The sequence below is a fragment of the Elephantulus edwardii genome, unplaced genomic scaffold (assembly GCF_000299155.1).
Source record: "Elephantulus edwardii isolate Elephantulus edwardi_28Jun2011 unplaced genomic scaffold, EleEdw1.0 scaffold00111, whole genome shotgun sequence".
NCBI lineage: Eukaryota > Metazoa > Chordata > Mammalia > Macroscelidea > Macroscelididae > Elephantulus > Elephantulus edwardii.
In genome coordinates, this window is record NW_006399861.1 from 8,713,857 (window position 1) to 8,722,647 (window position 8,791).

At 39.7% G+C, this 8,791-nt stretch overlaps 1 protein-coding gene and 1 pseudogene across 1 annotated transcript in view; one reads left to right on the forward strand and one right to left on the reverse strand.

The window, feature by feature from the left end:
• The window catches only part of NT5E (5'-nucleotidase, ecto (CD73)), a 121,916-nt gene that overhangs the window by 56,237 nt on the left and 56,888 nt on the right, over positions 1-8,791 (forward strand). The gene's annotated exons all lie outside the window — the stretch shown is intronic.
• Positions 3,649-5,691, reverse strand: LOC102846538 (annotated as a pseudogene).

Below are 8,791 nucleotides of genomic sequence, written 5' to 3' on the forward strand. Positions count from 1 at the left end.
CCATTTTTCAATTGGATTGTTTACCTTTATCTTCTTGTAGTGTCTTTCTATATTTCTTGTGGTAAACTAATCATATTGTGAATCAGTAACTATATCCAAAGGAAAATTTTTATCTTGCAATAAGGTAATAATAGCATATAATTCAGCCTGTTGATCAGAAGTCAAATTAGTTTTAACTACTTTACCATTAGTATAGCCTACATAACCCATTCTATTTGCACCTGTATAACAAATATCTGCTTGCAAAAATTAAGTTTTTACTTTAGCTGATAGTATTCAATTAGTCTATTTACCTGATTTCTTTTTTTATTACAAACACTGAAGAGTTCCAAGGACTAGTAATTTTCTACTAATGGTTCTTAAATCAATTAGCCTAATGCTTCTAATTTCCCTTTTGTGAGGAGCCACTGTTCCACTCTGTAGCATGTTCTCAGAGGCATTATAATGAACATTCCACTTACATGTTGGAAAAACTGCTTTGTTTCTTAGTACTTCAGAAAGTCTTTTTTAATTTTATAGGTAGTCAATCGAGGGAATTCTACTTCTATGACACATCTTTTAATAGCTTTTATTCTTTATGTCTACCTTGGGAACTAAGTTGAGTTTTCTTTCTTATATGCTTCTAAAACTTCCAGATCTCCTTATCTATGCTGCTGTGAAAGACTTTGTGTGTGTTTGTCTTTGGCATTCCAGACTACCAAAGGATACAGACTATCCAGCTTTATGACCACCAAACAGTCTTTTAAAATTTTTTTTACTAATTTAGAGATTTTGATCGTCTTAAAAAAATTTCAGCTGCAGCTTTTAATTTATCTATTGCTACTCTTTAACTTATTCTTTGCTTACTTCATCTTCAAGAAATCAAGAGTTTTAAGTTAGCTTTATTCTTATATTTACTTTTTTTAGTTTACTGAAATTATCAGATTGTATGAGCTAAAAAACTTAAACATTAGACAAAAAGCAAACAAACAATGAAACAAAACCAGCAAATTTAAATAAAAAACAAAACAATCAATACAAACATACCATTCTGCTTTGGGCTTTAGAATCTCTCTTTTTTCTTTTTCTAAGCCATGTTTTAAATTGTAAATAATTTCCTGGAAAGAGCACTGTTTGGATCAACACATGCCAATTAAGAGAAAATAATAATTCAGGGTTGCGTCTTTCTAAGGCTGTTTCTAAAGATGACGTAGGCTGTTTCTTATCTTTGGTTTTAACCTTCTCTCATGTGTGGCAATTATAGAACAATGTCATTAATATCACATACAGGTCATATTCTGCAAAGATTATCCAAAAACGACTAGAACAGCACATCAAGAGAGAACTGCCTGAAGTGCAGGCTGGATTTAGAAGAGGCTGTGGCACTAAGGATACTATAGCTAACATCAGATGAGTCTTGGGTGAAAGCAGAGAGTATCATCGACTATGTAAAGGCATTTGACTTTGTGAATCATGACAAACTGTGGCTGACTCTGAGAAGAATGGGAATCCCAGAACACTTGATTGTGCTTATGCGAAACTTGTATCTGGAGGCAGTTGTCAGAACAGAGCAAGGAAACACTACATGGTTGAAAATTGGGAAGGATGTATACCAGGAATGTGTCCTATCTCCATAACTTTTCAACCTATATGCAGAACAGATTATCCAGGAGTCTGGGCTGTATGAGGAGAAGTGCAGCATCAGGATTGGAGGTAGACTCAGCAACAGTCTGCATTATGCAGATGACACAACCCTGCTTGCTCAAACTGAGTAGGACCTGAAGCACTTGCTGTGGAGAGTCAAATATTGCAGCCTCCAATATGGATTGAAGCTCACCATCAAGAAAACAAAGATTTTTCACCACTGGGTCAATTGGCAGAATCATAATGGATGGTGAAGAGATTGAGATTGTTTTTTGACTCTACAGTCAACACTCTTGGTACCAGCAGCCAGAAAATTAAAAGGTGGATTGCATTGGGAAAGTCTGTTGTCAGAGACCTCTCCTAGGTACTGAGGAACAATGATGTCAGTCTGGATACTAAGGTGTACCTGATACAGTCCATGGTCTTTGCAATTACTTGCTGTGCATCAGAGAGCTGGAGTAGGGATGACAGAAGGAGAGTTGATGCCTTTGAACTTTGGTGCTGGAGAAGAGTATTGAATATACCATGGACTGCTTAGAGAACAAACAAGTTTGTCCTGGAGAGAGTGAAGCCAGGCTGCTTATTGGAGGCAAGGATTTTGAAGCTCCGTCTGACATACTTTGGACATGTTGCAAGGAGGGATCAGTCCTTGGGGAGGAACGTCATGCTTTGGAGGGTGGAAGGACAGTGCAGGAAAGGAAGACCCTCAATAAGATGGATTGATTCAGTCACTGAGGTAAAGGGGTTAGGTGTTTTGGAGACAATAAGATTGTCATGGGATAGAGCAGGGTTTAAGGCTGTTGTCCATAGGTCTCTATGAGTCACAGACAATGTGACAGCATATAACAACAACAAAACAATGTAATATCACTTAATTCATATTCATTCAAAGATTCAACTATCTCTCTTTGCAAATTTTTTTTATTACGAGTACAGCCCTGCACAGACATCGTTACTATCCTTATCAAAGTCGATACAACTGAAATTCAACAGGTATTTGTTCTTTTCTATGTGCACTTTGTAAGTCTCTCATAACATTATACCAAGTTTTTAAATTTAACTGTGCTCTGCCTACTGGCTTAAACCACTAACAACAATTCTGTACTTACTAGAACAACTGCAAAAAAATATTTTTCTTTCACTTTTACCCATGAACTCCTAAGCACTTCATGATGGGGTGTTCTCTCTCACTCTTTTTTCGTTTCTACCTATGAGTTTTTTAGGCAGTTTACTTCAGATGGTAGGGAAATTCTCCATGAAACTTTTTTCTACTCTGTCTCTGAGTTTTAAGAAATTTATTAAACTTTAGAGGTGAAAAGAATTCTCATAAAACCTTTTCTATCTCTTCCCTTGAATTTATATATGTACAAATTCCATGGGTGAAGAAAACCTAATGAAATCTTTTCTACTTCTATCCCTACATTTCTAGTAAAGTTCAAGGTTTGAGGATTTCTTCATGACCCAGCCTTTAATTGTGCCAAAAATTTCCCTTACCCTGAACAAATTCCCTTTCAGTTTCCTGGTGTCTGCAAGAGAGAAAGAGAAAGACTACTGCCTCTTCAGGTCCCTGTCCAGGGGCCAAATTGTGGCTGAGGGGAAAGGCAGAAACGAGGACAAACAGAAATGGAGGAGGGGCCAGAAGATGTAAAGGTAGAGGGCTCACAGCTGGAAAAACTGGAGCAGCCTCAAACCATGCCTCTGTGTCTTTATAGAGAATCATGGGAAGTAAATCATAAGGAGAATTCTTTTGTAAATGAAGCTGAGTTTTTCTCCATTGTCAACCTAACTCTTTGCTCAGGAAGGAAGTAGTTGACAAGTATAGACTTTTTTGGGGGTGGGAGTGGTTCTTTTTTTAAAAAAAAAAACCCCAACATTGTTTTTATTTATACACAGGCCTAATCACTTCATGGGTAGGAGAAGTAGGAGAGATTTCTTTCTTAATTCAGGAGCCTCCACAATGTTGATCTTTTTTTACCAGATACACTGGCAAGTGGCATCATGGGTTTGGGAAACTCATGATAATGTTTAGTCTCTCTCTGCTAGAGCAACAAAGTGGGCATCAATCTCTGCTTCTGAAAGAATTTTGAACTTGGGATTTTCAACTGTAACTACTCCAGTCAATTGATAGCACAGAAGACAGGCATGTAATTGCCGTTTCAACTGTCTGTTCAAATGACCAATCAAATTTCTTCTTTATTTTTTTTTTCTTCAAGGAAGCTGGTTGACTCAGTTTGCTTAACTCCTGCTGCAGTGGCTTTAAACCCACAGTAGTACCCTGCAGGACCACTCTTGTACACCTGAGGACCTTGTTCTTCTTCTATACCAGTTAAGAACATACAACAGCCAAGAGGCCTCATTTCAATGTTCTGTGTGTGGTGTTGTTGTTGTTGTTATGTGCCATCGAGTCGCTTGTGACTCATAGCGACCCTATCCACAACAGCCCTAAACTCTGCCCTGTCCTGTGCCAATCGCACTGTCTCCGACACTCCCATCTCGATTACCCCAGTCACTGAATCAGTCCACCTCATAGAGGGCCTTCCCCTCCTGTGCTGTCCCTCCACCCTCCCAAGCATGATGTCCTTCTCCAAGGACCGGTCTCTCCTCACAACATGTCCAAAGTATGTTAGATGGAGCCTCAGAATCCTTGCCTCCAAGGAGCCACCCGGTTTAACCCTTTCCAGGACAAATCTGTTTTCCTAGCAGTCCATGGTATTCTCAGTACTCTTCTCCAGCACCACAGCTCAAAGGCATCAATTCTCCTTCTATCCTCTTTGGTCATTGTCCAACTCTCTGATGCATAACAAGTGATTGCAAAGACCATGGCCTGTATCAAATGCACCTTAGTCTCCAGAGAGACACCATTGCTCTTCAATACTTTGGAGAGGTCCCTAACAGCAGACTTTCCCATCCCAATAAGTCTTTTAATTTCCTGGCTACTGGTGCCAAGACCGTTGACTGTGGAGCCAAGCAAACTAAAGCTGTGTACAATCTCAATCTCTTCACAATCCATCCTGATGTTGCCAGTTGGTCCAGTGGTGAGAATCTTTGTCTTCTTGACATTGAGCCTCAATCCATATTGAAGGCTGAAGTCCTTGACCCTCTGCAGCAGGTGCTTCAGGTCCTCTTCAGTTTCAGCAAGCAGGGCTGTGTCATCTGCATAATGCAGATTGTTGATAAATTGTCCACCAATCTTGACCCCACATTTCTCCTCATGATTTCACATGCAAGCAAGATTTTACTGAAGATTATTCAAAAATGACTGGAACAGCACATCAGCAGAGAACTACCAGAAGTCCAGTCTGGGTTTAGAAGGGGTCGTGGTACTAGGGATATTGTAGCTGATGTTAGATGGATCTTAGCTGGAAGCAGAGAATACCAGAGGAATGTCTGTCTGTGTTTCATTGACTATGCAAAAGCATTTGACTGTGTGGATCATAACAAACTGTGGCTGACTCTGAGAAGAATGGGAATCCCAGAACACTTGATCATGCTAATGCGAAACCTATACTTGGACCAGGAGGCAGTCATTAGAACAGAGCAAGGGAACACTGCATGGTTCAAAATTGGGAAGGGTGTACACCAGGGATGCATCCTATCTCCATACCTTTTCAACCTATATGCAGAACAGATTATCCGGCAGGCTGGGCTCTATGAGGAGAAATGTGGGTCTCCTGTTCTGTGTGTAGACCTGAGAAATAGCTGCAATTCTTTTACATAAGATATACACAGGAATCTCATAGCCATACTTACATTTCTATACTTATATAATTAGCTGCTTCGTAACGAGCCCTCTGTACTTTGGATCTGTTGTCAGCTGTCATTCCTGTCATTACATAGCCTATGTTTTCTGTTATCTTGAATAAGTGGATCACTGTGCTGGAATCCAATAAGTTGTCAGGTACTTTCTTCCGTATGACAATTACTGTACAGGCTTTTCCTCTGACTTCTCCTGATGTAAGACCACCATGGTTAATTGCCTTAAAAGCATATTCTACTTGGTAGAGGTGGCCCTCGGGTGAAAAAAATAGTAATGTGGTGGTCAAACCCAGCGCTGGAACCATGGCACATGTTAGTCCACCCTCTACAACTTCAAGTACAATCTCCTACAAGTTTAGAATTTTAACACTCCCTCTGCCAGGGGACCTAGCTGCCTCTTGTTTACAAAAATCAGTTCATTTCCTGTGATCTGTCACAAGAGGAATTCCAGCTTATATTTTGTGTTTCCTTCAAATCCTGAATAAGTATAGGGTTTATCATATAATATTTAGCATCCCAAGGTGTATTGTGATGGGAAAGTCTGCTGTTAGGAATCTCTCCAAAGTAATGAAGCTAATGATGTAATGAAGTAATGCAGCTGATAGTCTTTGCAAGGCCATAGTCTTTGCAATCATTTGCTATGTGTCAGAGAGCTGGGCACAGAAAGAGAATTGATGCCTTTGAGTTGTGGTGTTGGAGAAGAATATTGAATATACCATGGACACGTTTATTCTGGAGAGGGTTAAACCAGACTGCTCCTTGGAAGCAAGGATTCTGAAGCTTCTTCTGACATATTTTGGATATGTTGCAAGGAGGAACCAGTCTTTGGAGAAGGACATCATGCTTGGGAGGGTAGAGGGACAGTGCAGGAGAGGAAGAACCTCTATGAGGTGGCTTGATTCAGTGACTGGGTCAGTCAGGGTAGTTGTGTCAGAGACAGTGAGATTGGCACCGGGCAGATAAGGGTTTAGGGCTGTTGTACATAGGGTCACTATGAGTCATAGTCGACTCAAAGGCACATAACAACAACCACAAAACTTTAAGTTAATATTGTCTTACATTAAATTTATTGATATTTACATGATCCTGTATGAACAAAACTGACACTATGAAATGTCCCTTTTCTTTTATTTATTTATTTATTTTCCTGTGTGTGTGTGTGTGTGTGTGTGTGTGTGTACCATCAAATCAGATTTGACTAGTACAGGAGGAGATGGTTCCTCCTTCACCAGCAAAGCATGTAGTGGATTTGAACTGCACACCTCTAGGATTGCAGTGCAGCTTCTTGCCACTAGGCCGAAATGTCCCTTTTCTAAGAGCATATAGTAAGTAATACAAGCAGATTTCTAATAGCAAGAGATATTTCAGAGAGTTCCATTTTGTGAATACTTAGCCAACTGCGTCTTTTTGCACAGCTTGGCCTTCTGTTTTAACCCATTCCATATCTGCACTGATTTCTGTTGTGAAATCTCAGCAATGTTCATGAAGGTACACATGCACATGTTCATGTGCATGAATACACACATAAATAAGAATCCAGTTCAAAAAACCTTTTTAAAATGAACTATTCCATTCACAAACAAGTGCCAAAACATATTAGTGACTTACAAAGGTGACTTGTAAATGAAATTCACACAGTGGCAGAGAACCAGGGTAATTATTGAGTTGGATGGACCAAAGGGTCAGACTGAAAAGCAATGCAGCTGGCTAAGGTTTTTACCTGCCTCCCCAGTAACTTGGCTTCTCTCATTCTATATCTACGATATTTCTTAACTACTGTTTACCATGTCCTTTTCATATCTTTCCTTATGAAAGTATTACGTACTCACGCATCATTTCATGCCAAAAAATGGAGCCCATTGAAATAGTGCTGGTAGAACTAGTTGTTTTTTTATCCATATAGCACACATCTCCTGGACACTGGGGCCAGGTGTTCAGTGATGGTCACCTTATATGGTCATCCTTATATAGGGCAGTTGACCCTGCTCCTGACTCTGGGAGAAGGACATGTAAATGAAACACAAGTGCTATTTGGGCCTTTGTGCAACAGACAGCAGAGACACAGTAGAAGTGCCATTGCATCAGGGTGATTCCAGTGTTCTAGGAATAGCTTTGAGCTGTCATTCTTGTCAAACCAATCATTGATCTGTGACATAATGAAATGGAAAGCTGTCTAGCTGTGACCTATTCCAATTACTGATGGCATATCTGACCTTCATGATCGATCAGATTTTCATGGCTGATTTTTCAAAATAGTTCATCAGGCCTACCTTTTTTGGATATCTTAGTCCTGACGTTCTATTGAACATTGTTCAGTATCATAGCAACATATGAGTCTCCACTGATAGAAAAATGATAGTTGTGTATGAGGTGCATTGACAGAGAACTGAACTCACATCTCCTGCATGAAGGAGATAATTCTACCACTGCACCATTCCTGCCCCTGTTTTGAAGCTCAGGACACCTGAAAGGTTGGCGTAAAAAAGGAGGCCACTTGGGACGTTAAGTGATGTCTCATATGGTGTCCCGAGAAATGCGTCCATTTTGGCAGTAAGTGGGAATTTGTGCTAGACCATAGAGGTGAGAAGCAGTGGCTGTGTGTTCAGTGAGGGGAAATTGATGCAATTAAGTGGGCTCTGCCTTGGGCAGGAGAAGGGTGGCATTATAATATTGTGCATTTCTTATCACTTCAGCTTGAGTAGGTATTGGGTACTTTCCATTTAACTTAATACTGGATACTTTAATTTTATATCAAACAGATGATAAATGAATGTGTTTTTTTAATTCTATTAAGCATCATCTCAGGAACAGGTTTGAGGCCTTGAACACTAATGAGCAAAGACCAGATGAGCTGTGGGAGGATGTCAAATGTATCATCCAGGAAGAGTGCAAATGATCATTACTAAGACAGAAGAGGAAGAAAATACCAAAATGGATGTCAGAAGAGACTCTGAAGATTGCACTGGAGCGTAGAGAAGCCAAAGCAAAAGAGAGAATTCAAGATACTAAAGAACTGAACAGAAGATTCCAAAAGGCAGCTCGGAATGACAAAGCAAAATATTATAATGAAATGTGCAAGGAGCTAGAGTCGGAAAATCAAAAGTGGTGAACTCGCTCAGCATTTCTTAAGCTCAAGGAACTGAAGAACAAATTCAAACCTAGAGTTGCTATAATCAAGGATGCTTGAGGCAGAATATTAAATGATCCAGGAAGTATGAAAAGAAGATGGAAGGAATATACTGAGTCATTGTATCGAAAAGAATTGGCAGATACAGAAGAATTTAATGAAATAACATGTGAGCAAGAGCCTATGGTGATTAAAGAAGAAGTTCAAGCTGCTTTGAAGGAAATAGCAAAAAATAAGGCCCCAGGAATAGATGGTATACCAATTGAAGTATTTCAGCTAACAGAT